We start from the raw sequence: 13494 nt of genomic DNA on the forward strand, positions 1-13494 counted from the left end.
TGGCATGACAAAAAGACTGGTGCTGTGGAATAGGATTCAGTGGAGAGTCAGGATGTGGGGACTTGTGGGTGGTACTGGGCAACTTCTGATTTAATTTGCGCGATGAGTAAGAGAGAGGGAAAACTGTCTGATAAAGACCTCAAAGATAACATTTGCTGCTTAGATCATGAGTGCTGAAGATCATCACACTGATTCCAGTGGAGATCTGGGATACAAAATATGATATTTAGTCAGAGTACAGTCATAGGAGCTTGATGAAAGAACAATGAAATTTGAATAATAGTACTATTCAAGCCTACTTACAAACAGTATTCACAACAAATTTCAAAATAAACAATATAATTGCAAAGCATAGGAAACAGATACCTGCCTTACCTACTATTAGCATTCAGTCTGTATTTGTTGGTTTTGACACACTAACAATTTCTGAAGGAGGAAAAAGAAAAGACTAAAATGCACTGCCTAATTTCACAAGAGAAGGCATATTAAGAAGACAAAGTCCACTGACTCTGTATTGGTTTATCACACTGAAGCTCTCTTTCATTTACATCACCTCCTCTGACAGCTGAGAGACGGAGTCTATCTAGGAACAAAATCTTCACTGCTGTCATCCTCCTCCTCAGATCTTCTTCCTCTCGAAGTATCTATCCACAAGTGCTGCTGAAGGACATTGCACCAGCACAGGCTAAAAAAAGAAGACTTTGTAATAAAACCACATAAGATTGTTTGGGAAAATAAGATGTCTGCCTAGCATACTGAAGAGGAAGGAAGAAGGAAAAAGGAAAGCATGCTGGCAAAGCAGACAGTTGAGGGACATGGCCCTGCAAGGGGGTTTGAGGGGAAAAGTCTCATCATGCTGCCAGCCACCACGCTCTGCACAGTCTTTAAAGAACAGGACTGTGCCTCTAGTTCAACTGAAGTGGACAGGGGGACCCTACTCACTGCCTTGCTAGTAAGGATAATGTGTGCAAAGCACTACAGCAGAGCAAGGAGGGTAGGCACATCTCAAGTATTTGGGCTGGTTTTGAGCAAGACTGCAGTGCCCTGATTCAATAGGTGATTTTACCACATGATGAAGTGAAATAACTTTAGCTCTTCTACTTTGACAATAGAACAAGGCCTCCTAAAATAGCAGTAGTTTCAGGCACTTAAAACAAACATGCCATTTGTCAAAATCTTATTTGCTTCACAGAGATGATTGATGAGTGTGCTATTTTGTGCTAAATATGACAACTTTCTGGAACATTCCTTGTTAATGACCTTGAACTTTGCTCCTAGAGAGGCCAGCTGAGGCTGCAGGAGTGTAACCAGCATGTTCTTAGTGGTGACATTGACATCATTACTTCTGGATAACCCTCTGCTTCTAGATAAATATTTGCTTTTTAAAAATGGGGGGAAAGGCCTTGAATGTGCCTAGAACACTTTGTCAAATCAGCTGTCTGAAAGCCAACTGTTACATCAATTAATTTTTATTTACATACAGGAAATATTTAGCTGTGTCTGAGCCAACTGGCTATACCTTTTGAAGGATAGGAAAAGTCACTTGAATACTTGTGGCTGCATCAAAGACCCTTTACCAGTATCCTGAAATCGTCATACAATATTGGAAAGAAAACCTTTTCCAGGCTGCTCTATCTTGTCTGGAGTCAGCTGACATCAGCAGTGTGTATAAACTTAGAGGACCTTCTGTTAAATATATTTGTTGAACAAACGAAAGTGTTTTGGATGAACAGAGAGAAGAAAAAAATATTTATAACCCCTTTTTAGAATGCTCTGCAGCATGGCACATTGCAAAAGCAAAGTAGCAACAAGGCAACACCAGTTGCTTCTGGTTGTTCCCAGAAAAAGAAGAAGCAGGAGAAAGTCCATGAGACAGAATGCATGCAGTCATTCAATGCATATTGCTGGGTCAGGTTCTTGCTTGTTTAATATACTTTCGTGTAACTAATTTATTATCTGTCATTTCCTCACAAGCCTTCAAAGGCTTAAGATCTTTGAGTGGGCTGAAGCATTACGTGCCTTGCTGGTACCAAGATCACAAAGCCTCTTGCATCTATTTTACATAACTGTGAGGATCCAAGCTCTTAGGTCTTTATCATGGGTTGCCATATAATTAGAGTGATGCAGTGAGTTCAGTGTCAATGAAAAATGAATGAGATGGATGTTGTTTGTAATATGCCTACTGGTAATCTTAATTTTCTTGGTATGAAGATCATTAATATTGAAAAAAAATTTTTTTTCAGAACATATGGAGAGCTCACACATCTCACAAGTTCAGCTTCTCTAGTCGACAGCAATAGCATATACTATAGTAATCTACATTATTGTGTTATTCCAAATGGATTAAATTATCAGTTTCCGTTATACCAAGATTGTTACATCTAGTTTACCTAATAATACCTGTTCATAGCACTGAAAAATTACCCACAGGATTTTGAATCTTTGATTAAGTAGAATTCTCCTTGCTTTTAATAAATAATTGAAACCAAAATAGAATCACAGGAAGCAATACTCCAGTAAATCCAGTTTTCATTCAGACCTGAAAAATCTCATCAAACATTGAATGGATGGAATTGCTTTTTTTCTGCTATCTTGAAATGTATACAGTTTTTTCATTCTTTCTAATGGAGCATATGGTTAAATCTGGCTCTTGGGTACTTTAAAGAAGTGGATTTTCTGGGAAGATATTTCGTACAACCAAGGAATTAGGAAAAAAACCAACTCCTCTCAGAGATTCACTTCTAAATCCAAATGGATCACAGAGAGAAAATCTGCTTTCACCACAAGTAGAAAAAATATTCAATGCTAAATTTTTAGCCCGGAAAAAGTAACATTCCAAACATGGAACTGGACAGAAATGTGAGAGAAACAGAACCATTCCAACAACTGAGTGATTGTCCAGGTACCACCTGCATGGTCTATATCCCTCCAACCTTGTGCTACACCTGGGCGCTTAAAAACTGACCATGCCAACAGGAGAGGTTCAGCAGCAACTACTCTGGCTGTGCTCCCACATTTCTTTATAGCCTCTCTGGACTGTATTTTTTCTTCCTAGAATGGAAATGATGGAGCAGCATGTGTTGCAGTGATTCAGTTTGCGTGGAGCCTGGACTAACTCCCATGAGCCACAGCTAAAGGGATCAGAGAACCTTTCTGCCTGTTGTTGGCCAACAGAAGTTGTTAGTGATTTGCTCAAAGTAAGCTTTGTGCTCTTATTTGGCTGTGTCTAGACAGACGAATACTTTGCTGCTATCCAAGGAATGTGCAGCTAATGTCAGTGATGTATTCACAGGAAAGCATTGGTTCTGGAGCATAGGCTCAACACAATCAGTGCAAAGTTTAGAAGCCAAAAGGCAGGGTATTCTTCCTTGAGCAGGAAGAATATTTATTATGGGGCTTACTTAACTTCCTCCAAGAGCAAAAAAAAAAAAATTTGCAAAAATTATTTAAAATTTCCCTAATTAAAAATACAGCTAATATTCAGTTTGATAGTCATATGAGAGATTTAGTTAAGATACATTTTAGACACATAAGCATACATAAAACATATGGTCCCAGAATTACAAGCAGAAGAAGCAGAACTACCTCGTGTTCTTCACTAGCAATTGGAACAGTCTTTGGATAAAGATTTATGATCTGTCATGAATAACTGTATTAACAGTTGACAGGTGTTTAGAAAAAACAAAATGACAGTCCAAGAGGTCAATATGAAAAAAACCCAAACCAAACAGCACTAGCATATTTTGGAAAGGAGAATAATACCCCGGCAAAAGTTTAGTTTCTGTTAGCTCCCAATGGAGATATGCCTGCTTACAGAAATGGCCTATCATACAGCGATGGGTTATCCTCTGCTTCTGAGGGAGAAAAGTTGGCTACTACTATTGTAAACTACAACCAATCCTATGAAAGACCAGGCAACTTTCTCACAAATAATTGAACAGATGCAATAATTTTTTCCAGATAAAGAACGTTGCCTCCATTTATCAGCTGTGCAAGCAAAAGCACAGAAGAGACAACTATATTGTCCACAGCCATGCAAGGAGGGTCAAACATGGCAAACTTTCTAGGTGAAGGGTAGAGGCAGCAGAGCAGAACATGAGGTACTTGATGTTAGATATAATCCTAACATTGCAGTAGCTTTGTTTTTAACTCAGCAATGTATCTGGCACCTTGTCTCTCCTATACATCAAGTGCAGGAAGACAATATGAACAGTTTCTAACTCTACCTCATAAACTTCCCTGAACAGGCACTGGAGTTACAATAACATCTTTGTTGGCAAACATTTTCAGGCACTGTAAATCTGTCTGACTCTACAGGAGAGATGGCTGGTGTGCGGATCTCTAAGTCACTGTTGTTAAAAAACAGAGCCCCTGTTCATCCATCTTGGGCCTTATTTTATAGCACTCCGTATAAATGAGAACTTAAAATAGTTCTTTATCCTTCCAAAGTGCGCAGTCACTGGAAAGGATAACACAACAAGTTTAGTCTTGGGAACCTGAATCAGCTGAGAAAAGAGCAACCGAAGGACAAATCTGTGTTTGCCTTTCCCTATCCAGAAGTAACCTCTGCAGCCCATACCAATGCCGGTGTGCTTTTACTCACTTAAGAAACTGAATCTCTTCACAGAAATGTTCACCAGACCAAGGCAAGGAGTTGCAATCTTTATCACTTAGCACCAGGGAAGTGGTGCAGTATTGTACAAGAATGTTCCCAAGGAATGTAATAACATGAGCTGGAATGATCTGGCTTCTTACCACATGATGCTGTGGAGAGAAAAATAGCTATTCTTCCCTGCCCATAAGCACGCAGGAGGACATGCATCTATCCTTTGTTATCCATGCTGTAATGTGCATTTATTAGTAACAGCATGAAGATTTTTTCCTCATGGTTTTGACGGTATCTTTGACATGGACTAGATGAAGAGGATTTCCACTTTTTGAAGAGGTTTAAGGTTTTGAAAGATTTTAAGAAACACAAGCAAACACAGTTTGTTTTAAAAAGTGATTTCAAAATCAAGAAAAAGAAGAAAAATATTGGCGAGTTAGGGCTATTGTTTACTATAAAATCTTTTAGCTCCTCACTCTGCAGTACTATTCTGAACCTTACAAGATTTCCAGGTGAGACATGCATGAGAAAAGAGTTTCACCTCTTATTTTCTTTCCCCCAGCAGCTCCACTGCAGAGCCATATTTAGAAATGCTTGATCGTAAGGTGTTTGGATTTGGCAGGGAAAGGCTATGATGCACTTTCCCCAGGGCCTGGGAAAGAGAAGCAGGCTGCAAAGACAGCTTTCACAAGTTGCTTTGAAAGGCACTGTATAATTATAGAGGCTGGCAATGAAAGACAGAGCAGCCTCCAGGGATACCCCTTTCCCATTCTGCCACTTACAGAGATTCTTGCTTTTGCAGTCAAGTTCTGTCGTGTCCTGAGTAAGAAGCTCGGTCAGCAGTGAATGAGACAGCTTGCATCATCTTTCTCCTTCAGCTAAACTATTAAAAGGAGGCAGCTCTAAGGCTTTTTTTTTCTTGACAGACCTGTGACTCATGAACGCCACAGAAAGGAGAAACCAACAAAAATCTATTACTACGTTTTAGTTTTTGAGCTTCCCTTTTAGGGATCACATAAGGTAGAGTGTTCACAGCTTTTGTTGTTAGTGCTATTATAATTTATTATTATAATTATTCTTATTACTAATACTACTACTACGATCTTGTATTTAGGCACCTTACACCCACTCTAAGAATAAGTTTAAATATACAGCAGATCTGTGTAACGATGCCTGAAAGCTTTGTACTTTTGAAAGCTCAGCACTAGGGCCACCTGCAGAGCTTTCTGAGAAATGTACACCACCTCCAAAGATTGTTTTCAAAACCAATACTGACTTCCCACAGCCAGGGCCAGTTCTGCTGAGTGCCAGAAACTCCTTGTACCAGCCTCTTGTCTCCCTTTGTGCTGTGCAGTAGTTCTACTGCAGTTTTGGTGGCAGAGCTGGGAGGGAAGTGCTATGGTGCTTTCATAAACTGCATTTTTGTCTGTCAGCAGCACCTCCTCCCTCAAGTTTACATCAAAACCAGTTCTGAGTCTGTGGCTTAAGCCCATCTCTGCACTGGACTCCCAAAGAAACTCAAAAAAAGCAAAAATTAATTGCCCCCACTTCTCTCTGTCTTACGCTACCTATTTTGGGACAGATATTATGTGCTATATTCTCTTTAAGGCAATTTTTTAAAAAAAAGCATGGTATGGGGTGGAAGACACATGAGGAATGAAGAAAAAAATGGGCCAAGAAATGGTAAAGAAAAAGAGAACACACTGCAGTTTTAAAAGGCTTTCTCATTTGTTATTTTTATTGCCATTTTCAAATTAAACAGTTCAGCTGAAATGTATGTCAATATATATGGCCGTGTAAATGTTATTAGTTCTGATCTCTCTAAAGGCCATTTCCATTAGTGATAAAATAGACAGCACTCGCTGGAAATACAGAATGCTCCTAAATTCACTTCTCCTGGTTCTTTTTTCTGGAGTGCAGGATGCTGCAAAAGACCCTCCAAAATTTAACAGTGCTGCTCATGCAAATAAATGAAGCTGAATAGAAGTGGAGTTTCTGTCACATTTATTCATTTCAGCACCTGTTTACATTCCAAATTGGAACAAAAGGTCAAAGATCACTGTTTTTGACAGAAATTATAAAACATTTTGATTTAGAAATACTAAACTAATTCTTTTGCCATTTTTAACCAAGAAGCAGCATTTTGATGTTCTATTAACTAGATGAAATCATCTAAGTCAAATTATTTTGCTTCAGTTTTCAAAAACTTTGGTTTTTTCCTTGAAAATTAAACCATTTCCATGAAAGTCCAGATATCTGGAAACTTATTTTCCTATTCTGAAAAGAATTTCTGAGCAACTCAACAAAAACCTCATACCATAGTATAGCACTCTGTCAAATGCTTCTTACACTGAGCTGTACCATGTATATCCTTCATGCATCTGTGAGGAGTTCTTACTGAGATTTCTCCTTTTAGAGAAATTATCTCCATTGTCAATATTAGAAGTTAATTCTTACTCTTAGTGATTGTGTTAGGATTCTGCATAGCACAAAGTCCTGCAGTCATGGACAGTCATGAGCGACTGGGACAGGACTTTCTGATGTCACTATTGCTTTCTATTGCAGAAGGAAGGGGAGAAATGGAAGTTGCTCAGCAGGTTTTCCTTCTGGTAAGGAAAGTGGAACAGACATTGCAATGCACCAGGTTTTTCTGCAGCTAGTAGGGATAAAGTTACAGGTTTCCCTTCAAATAATATCAAATCACACAATTATATTAGAATTACCTAAATACTGAAAATGAAGACCTGATTGCTAAAAATTTAAAGAACAAATTTGAATGTGATTTGATTTCTCTATTAATTGACTGTTGTATCAGCTTTCTTTAGACCAGTGCCAAGTGAGTGAAAAAAAACAGTTTTCCGTATAAGATTCCTGAGATCAGACATAGATACTTTACATCACCTTTATCTCTTCTGCAACACTCCAGGAAATTCTTTAAATAGGTGTGTGGGATTTTAGACACTTTTGGAAACCTAGGCTTTACTTTACCAGAACACATAGCTGCAGTCAGAAAGATAAGCTACACAATCTTGGGTTACATATTATACTAAAGTATAATAGTAAGTTTTTAAATGTCTTCCTGTGGTAGCACAACCAGCAGCAGAGTATTTGTACATTTTCAGAGTGGAGCTGGAGATGCTGCAAAGAAGGCTCACACCACACACATGAGAAAAACCCTCATGATTTTCTTTTTCTTCACCCCCCGTCCCCCTGCCAAATCCGGCGAGTGACTTGGATGAATAGTTCAATAACCAGCTATAATCATACTAATTATATGACAATCACTGCACAGATGTATTAGGTGTTTTTAATTCTCTAAGTATTTAGCACTTGCAGTAAAAATACATAAAAGGAGGGCAAAACAATGTTTTGTCCTTTTAAGACACATCCCAGTTTTCACACCTGCAGTTTGTCACGTCTAGGAGGTATAAACTTGTATATTGTTAGTCAACATGTCTACTGCAAATTATCCCACTACTGTGATGTTGAAATAAGTAGCTCAGCATAAAGCAAAGAAGTCCTGATGCTTGTCTTTTACAAGCATCTTTTACAAGCTTGTCTTTTACAAGACACAGGAGACGTGTCTCTAAACATGCAGTGAAAAAATGACACTTATGCTAAAATAACCATTCAGAATCAAAGATAGGTAAAAAAGATTTGCTTTGGTTCTGCACCTTTTAATGAACTCATGCAGCTTAAATAGTGGAATAAATATACTCCATCACATGAGTGAGAGCTAATAATATGTAGTTCTCAACTAGTTTATTTGGCTGGAATCTGCGATACCTAAAATAATTGCAATTGTTTCACAATTGCTTAATGCGTAAACCTGGGTAGCACTGTTTAACATGTGAAATGATACAAAAACCCAAGTCATTCAGATGTATTTTAAACAGTTGAAAGCTCTAATACTATATCAATATTCAACAGCCTGTCTTAGTAGAAACCCAGCAATTTTATTGGGAAGAATGGTTGAGTTATAAGAGTAGCTATGTGGTTAGCCTAGATGAAAATAGAACTGATATGGGTGGAGGGTTTAAATAAGGGTAGGATAACTAGCAGAGACATAAAATACCAGACATCTAAATTTAGGAGCGTTCGAAGGCTCCAAACTTTGTTTTCATTGGCTTTTTTGTGGTGTTTCATAAAGTTACTTGGATGGTGCTGAGAGCCTATAGCAAACACAGTCTTTGCACAAAACTATTCTGTAGACCACCTTAAGTTTTTTTCCCTAAAAGTTGTTAATAGAATAAGAATAAAGATTTTTATAACTTCCATTTCACTTGGGTGTGGCTGTCACAACAGTCTAGACTGCAAAAGTGGCATGCGAGTTTGCAAGTAGCTATTCAATTCAAAAGGAAAATTCTCCTCATACAATTTTACCCTCTGGTGTTTAATGCCAAGCTGGTCTCTCCTGCAAAATTGTCTGATGATCATTTCTCTTTCTGCAGCTTGTTCCTTTAAACCTAACTGTGGAAAGTTAGTGCTGGAACTTTATGGCACTTTGATTGAACAAAGGAGTGAGAGTGCTTCTGTCCTCCTCAGTGAAATACATCTTGATTCCTAAAGCACACAGGAGGGACCTGTCTCTCAAAAGGAGTACAATGAGGGCAGGTTAGTGTGGGAGGAATGGTTTAAGCTGTTTTTTGCCCTGTCATTCCTTGTCCGGGATACCACCTTGCAAGCTGAGGCTGGCCTGATGTCAGCCATGTGGAGGTTGTTCATCTGGTCTTAACAAATCACATAAGCTCCCTCTGGAGACAAGGGAGGAATATGAGCATGTCTGGAGAACTGCTCCAGACATTATAGTACCTGACTTACTAATTAGAAGGACCTCTTTCTTGCAGTCCGTAATACAACCCTCAAGGATTCTCTCAGACTAGAGACCTGTGTTTCAGATGGCCAGAACTAGGTGAGAGGATTCTTATTTTCTGTGAAGAAATATCTTATGAGTACACCAAAAGATTGTTTAGATTCACACTAGGAAAAAAATCAGGGAAAGTCAAAACTGTGCACCAAGTGGAGCTCACAGCTGAGAGTTTCCCCTACTATTCTTTCTGGAAATTTTTTTACTATATCCACTTCAGCCACTTTCTGAAGCATTTTTGCAAAGCTTGTTCAGGAAGAGATGGAAGACAAATACACAAATCTATGTGACAAGCAGCTTTAGAGAGAATACTATTCACATTTATTTCTTAGCATCATGTTATGCATCACTCCTTATAAAAATCTCAGTCCATCTCTAGCTTTTATTAATTAATAAAAATAATTAATAGCTAATAGAGTTATTCTTCTCTAAAGAGTAGAGATAGGTGTGAGTTACCTGACATAATCCTCATTCTCAGTGATCAATTTCTTCAAGATCCTAGAACCTGATATGTGCTCACCAAAGAGAGACCTGAAAGCCAGAGATGGAGATCAATCAACTGCAATGGAGATTTCTTGTTCAAAGGACCCAAACAAACTTACCTCTCTGTATTTTTATATTATGAAAGAGAACATACTTATTTGCCTTTATGGTGACAGCCCAAGAGATGGCAAATTGCTTCCTAAAGTGAAACTGGAAGGGAGGACTTTGCCTTGGAAGGATATTATAGCAGCTCTTTCCTGGGAAGATGTTCAGAACTGTGCATGGAAAAATCTCAGAAAAGGTAAATGAAATGTGGGGAAAAAAAAGTAGGAAAATAAGACATTAAAGGATTCAGATGAACTCGGTGTGTTTACAGACAAAATGAGTCACCACTTTCAAGTTTTGCTTGTCTATAATCTGGGCTGTGGTAGCAAAGACATGGAATTGTGTGCAATTTTAAAACTATTTGCACAATTGCTTGATTGCTATAAAGGAATCCAGATTTGATCCTTCTTTGCTTTTTACAGATCTTTTAATTGAACAATAGTTCATTTTGCAGAAGTACCACAAATATTTCTCCAGACAGTTTTGGTTTATACTCTGTATTTTCATGTACACACGTGTACATGCATAGCTGTATATTTACAGATGCTGGTGGGTGGTCTGAGAATTTATGAAAAAAAATCGACATTATCTATCTGGTCCAAAAAATGCTAACAAAAAGAGACATTTTTGGATTATGAAAGATTTACATTTTCCTGCTCCACCAAATTTAAAAATCTCTTTGTTTTGACCCTTTGACAAAGACAGCAGGGTGTGTAGCTTAAAGAGGCAGATAAACCCTGAAGACTTAAAAGAAAACATTTTTTTACGTTTTGTGACCACTTAATAAATGAACTTTCCTACTGAGGAGGGAATGATAACTTGGCAGGGAGGTAGAGATTAAGAACACTTCATTTTCTGTTTTCTAATATTTTTTAAATGAAACTTTCTTTTCTTTTCAAAGTATGAGTCTCCGTGAAATTAAAGACTTACAGTTGTTTAAAAAAATTATTTTATCTACAAAATATGGAACCATGAAAGGGAATGTTTGTATGGAACAACTCTATCCATGAAAATAACTTGCTCCTGCATATATGCTAGTCAAAGAAGGGCAGTAAGTCATAGAGAACAGCTTATCATCAGTAATTTTATTTTGTTGTTGTTGATTTAACTGATTTAACTCCCTCCTAGTTTTCTTCATTGTGACATTTAAAATTTTTATTTTGGAGACTGTATGAGTTAGTTGATATGTGTTTCCAAATTCTTCAAACTGAGGTTTGAAAATGGTAGCACTTTTGTAAGTATTTGACGTGATCCCAGTTAGGGACATTTTTGCTCCATGAAGGCAATTAGATAGAATGGGTTTAGTAACTCTGTAGGTCCTGGTAGCACCACTTTTTATTTACTTTATTAAATAAAATTTAACAATTAGTTTCTGTTCCAGTTCTCTCCTTCCAGAATGCACTTGCTGATTCCTCAGCCTCTCTTTTTTTTCCTCAGCTGAGCCAAGGAACCATGGCATTAGCAAAGTGCCTGTCTGGTTCCCTGTGCTTCACAGACTTCCAGAGTCTCTCTTCAGCCAGTGGAGCCCCAGCAGTGCCCTCTTGCCCTTCTGGAGTAGTAAGATTATACACAGGTGCATAGTGAAGAAGGAGCCATATAGCTCCCAATAAACATTAATCTCCAGAAAAGCAGTGGTATCCATTTTCTTAAGTTTACTGGAATCAGACTTAAAATTACTTTATCCACAATATTTTAAAGATGTTTCATAATAACAACACTTCAGATCTCGATTTCCTTTTTTAAGCTAAAAGTTCTCTGAAATATCATACATCCTTTCCTAAAACATTTCGTTTTCATCACAAGGAAAATTGCATTTACATTGCCTACCTGAAAAATAACAAAAGGCAAAACTTCTGGCATGGAGTGACTCAGTGAATAAATTGCAGCATTACTCCTCAGAGCACAGCTTGGTTGCACAAACCCATAGGGAAACAAAAGAATTTGTACTAATTCCTCCCTACAACTCCTTGCTTGGTGGCCCTTGTTCAGCTGCCCCTGATTTCAGTGGGGTGGAAGTGTTTATGATACGTCTGCTGGGAACTGACTCACATCAAAAATAAGTAGAACCTTTGTGAGTCTGAGTGAAATCCTGGCCCCATTTCATCAGTGCCTATGGTGTGTGAGCATATTCCAGAAGCAAAGTGGGGAGTACTGTAACATTTGAAAGTGCCTAGACAAATGTGATAGAATCCTATTATTTTGTCTGGATTTTTCCTTCTGGTCTCACTTTAAGGCTTGCAAAAAAATTGAATTATTGGGGCAGTGTCTCACCTGCCTGCACTGGATTATCTGCTTGCAATAGAAGAATAAAGACAAAATGTTCAAAACTAAGATAATGTGGACAGAGGAAAGAACAGAGCTTTTGGAGACATAACTGCTCTGAAGCGATAAGACTTAATTTTCTGTGTTACGACCCACTGTACTGTGAGTCAAATCTCTCTTCAACAACTTCTCCATTGTGTTTTTTTCTATTTTGATATTTTTACTCTCATATTCCTGTTTGAATATTGTTTCTCAAATTCAGGACAGTAAAACAATGATTGTCCTCCCCACCTCCCATGGTTACTTCATCAATACTACAGCTGTAGTGACAGGAAAGATTTGTAAGAACAAAGCCTTCGTATTAACACGAAATTATTTACACATTTTGTTGCCAAATGGAAAGCATAATAATTATGTCAAGGTTTGCCCTTTGCCCAACAAGGCTTGAGGTAAGTGGACAAGCTGAGCAACTCAACCAGTTTCAAAGCTGACAGCAGCTTGTCCAGTTTTTTAGGATCCTGCAGCTGATACTATGACTGAATACAAAACACAAGGCTTACCTGTGCAGCTCCCATTAATTTAATTGCAGTTTTGTAGCTAAATGCCCTAGATAGCACTAAGTAGCTCAGCCTCCATTACCAAAAGTCACAGATTAAAATCATTGCCCCTTGACTTCAGAGGACTGATGTTTTCTTTTTCATAAAATAAATGAAATGCACACTTAAGACCATAATAGTAGGCAAACTCCTTCTTCAATTTGATATACACTTTTATTCTATTACAAGTGGCAAACTCATCTGTTTCTGAGTACAGCTATGCTATATCACTTTCTTTTGGTGCAGTTTATTATATTTAAAATTCTATGTTAAAACAAAAGACAATAACATACAGTAAAAATGAATAAAAGAAGAATTATACCTTTAAAGGAGACATAAAAAGAATGCTTAGCTGTTACCCTAAAGGTAACCCTAATTCTACTGAAAAGAAAAACACTGCATATTTTCAGCTGATGTTGCATTTTGAGCAGGTGAACATACCTTCATGCTTTAGAATTTGAGTAATTTACAGCAGAGTGCCATGGAACAAAATAATTGGGCAGAGAAATTGGTGTCAAACTTCTGAAAGTCTAAGTAGTTGAGCCAGAAAGAGGGCTATAATTTCAAAGAGAAGA

The 13494-nt window shown here is 37.8% G+C and overlaps 1 long non-coding RNA gene across 1 annotated transcript in view; it reads right to left on the minus strand.

Moving 5' to 3' along the window:
* Window positions 1-5482, minus strand: part of LOC121659343 — a 39477-nt gene extending 33995 nt beyond the window's left edge. Inside the window, exon 1 of the long non-coding RNA XR_006014290.1 lies at window positions 5389-5482. This is a non-coding gene — a long non-coding RNA (uncharacterized LOC121659343). The remainder of the gene's footprint in view (window positions 1-5388) is intronic.
* Window positions 5483-13494: the final 8012 nt, after the last annotated feature.

Source organism: Corvus kubaryi, unplaced genomic scaffold (genome assembly GCF_017639235.1).
Source record: "Corvus kubaryi isolate FWS band 111438036 unplaced genomic scaffold, C.kubaryi_AGA036_p1.0 split3-73, whole genome shotgun sequence".
Taxonomy (NCBI): domain Eukaryota; kingdom Metazoa; phylum Chordata; class Aves; order Passeriformes; family Corvidae; genus Corvus; species Corvus kubaryi.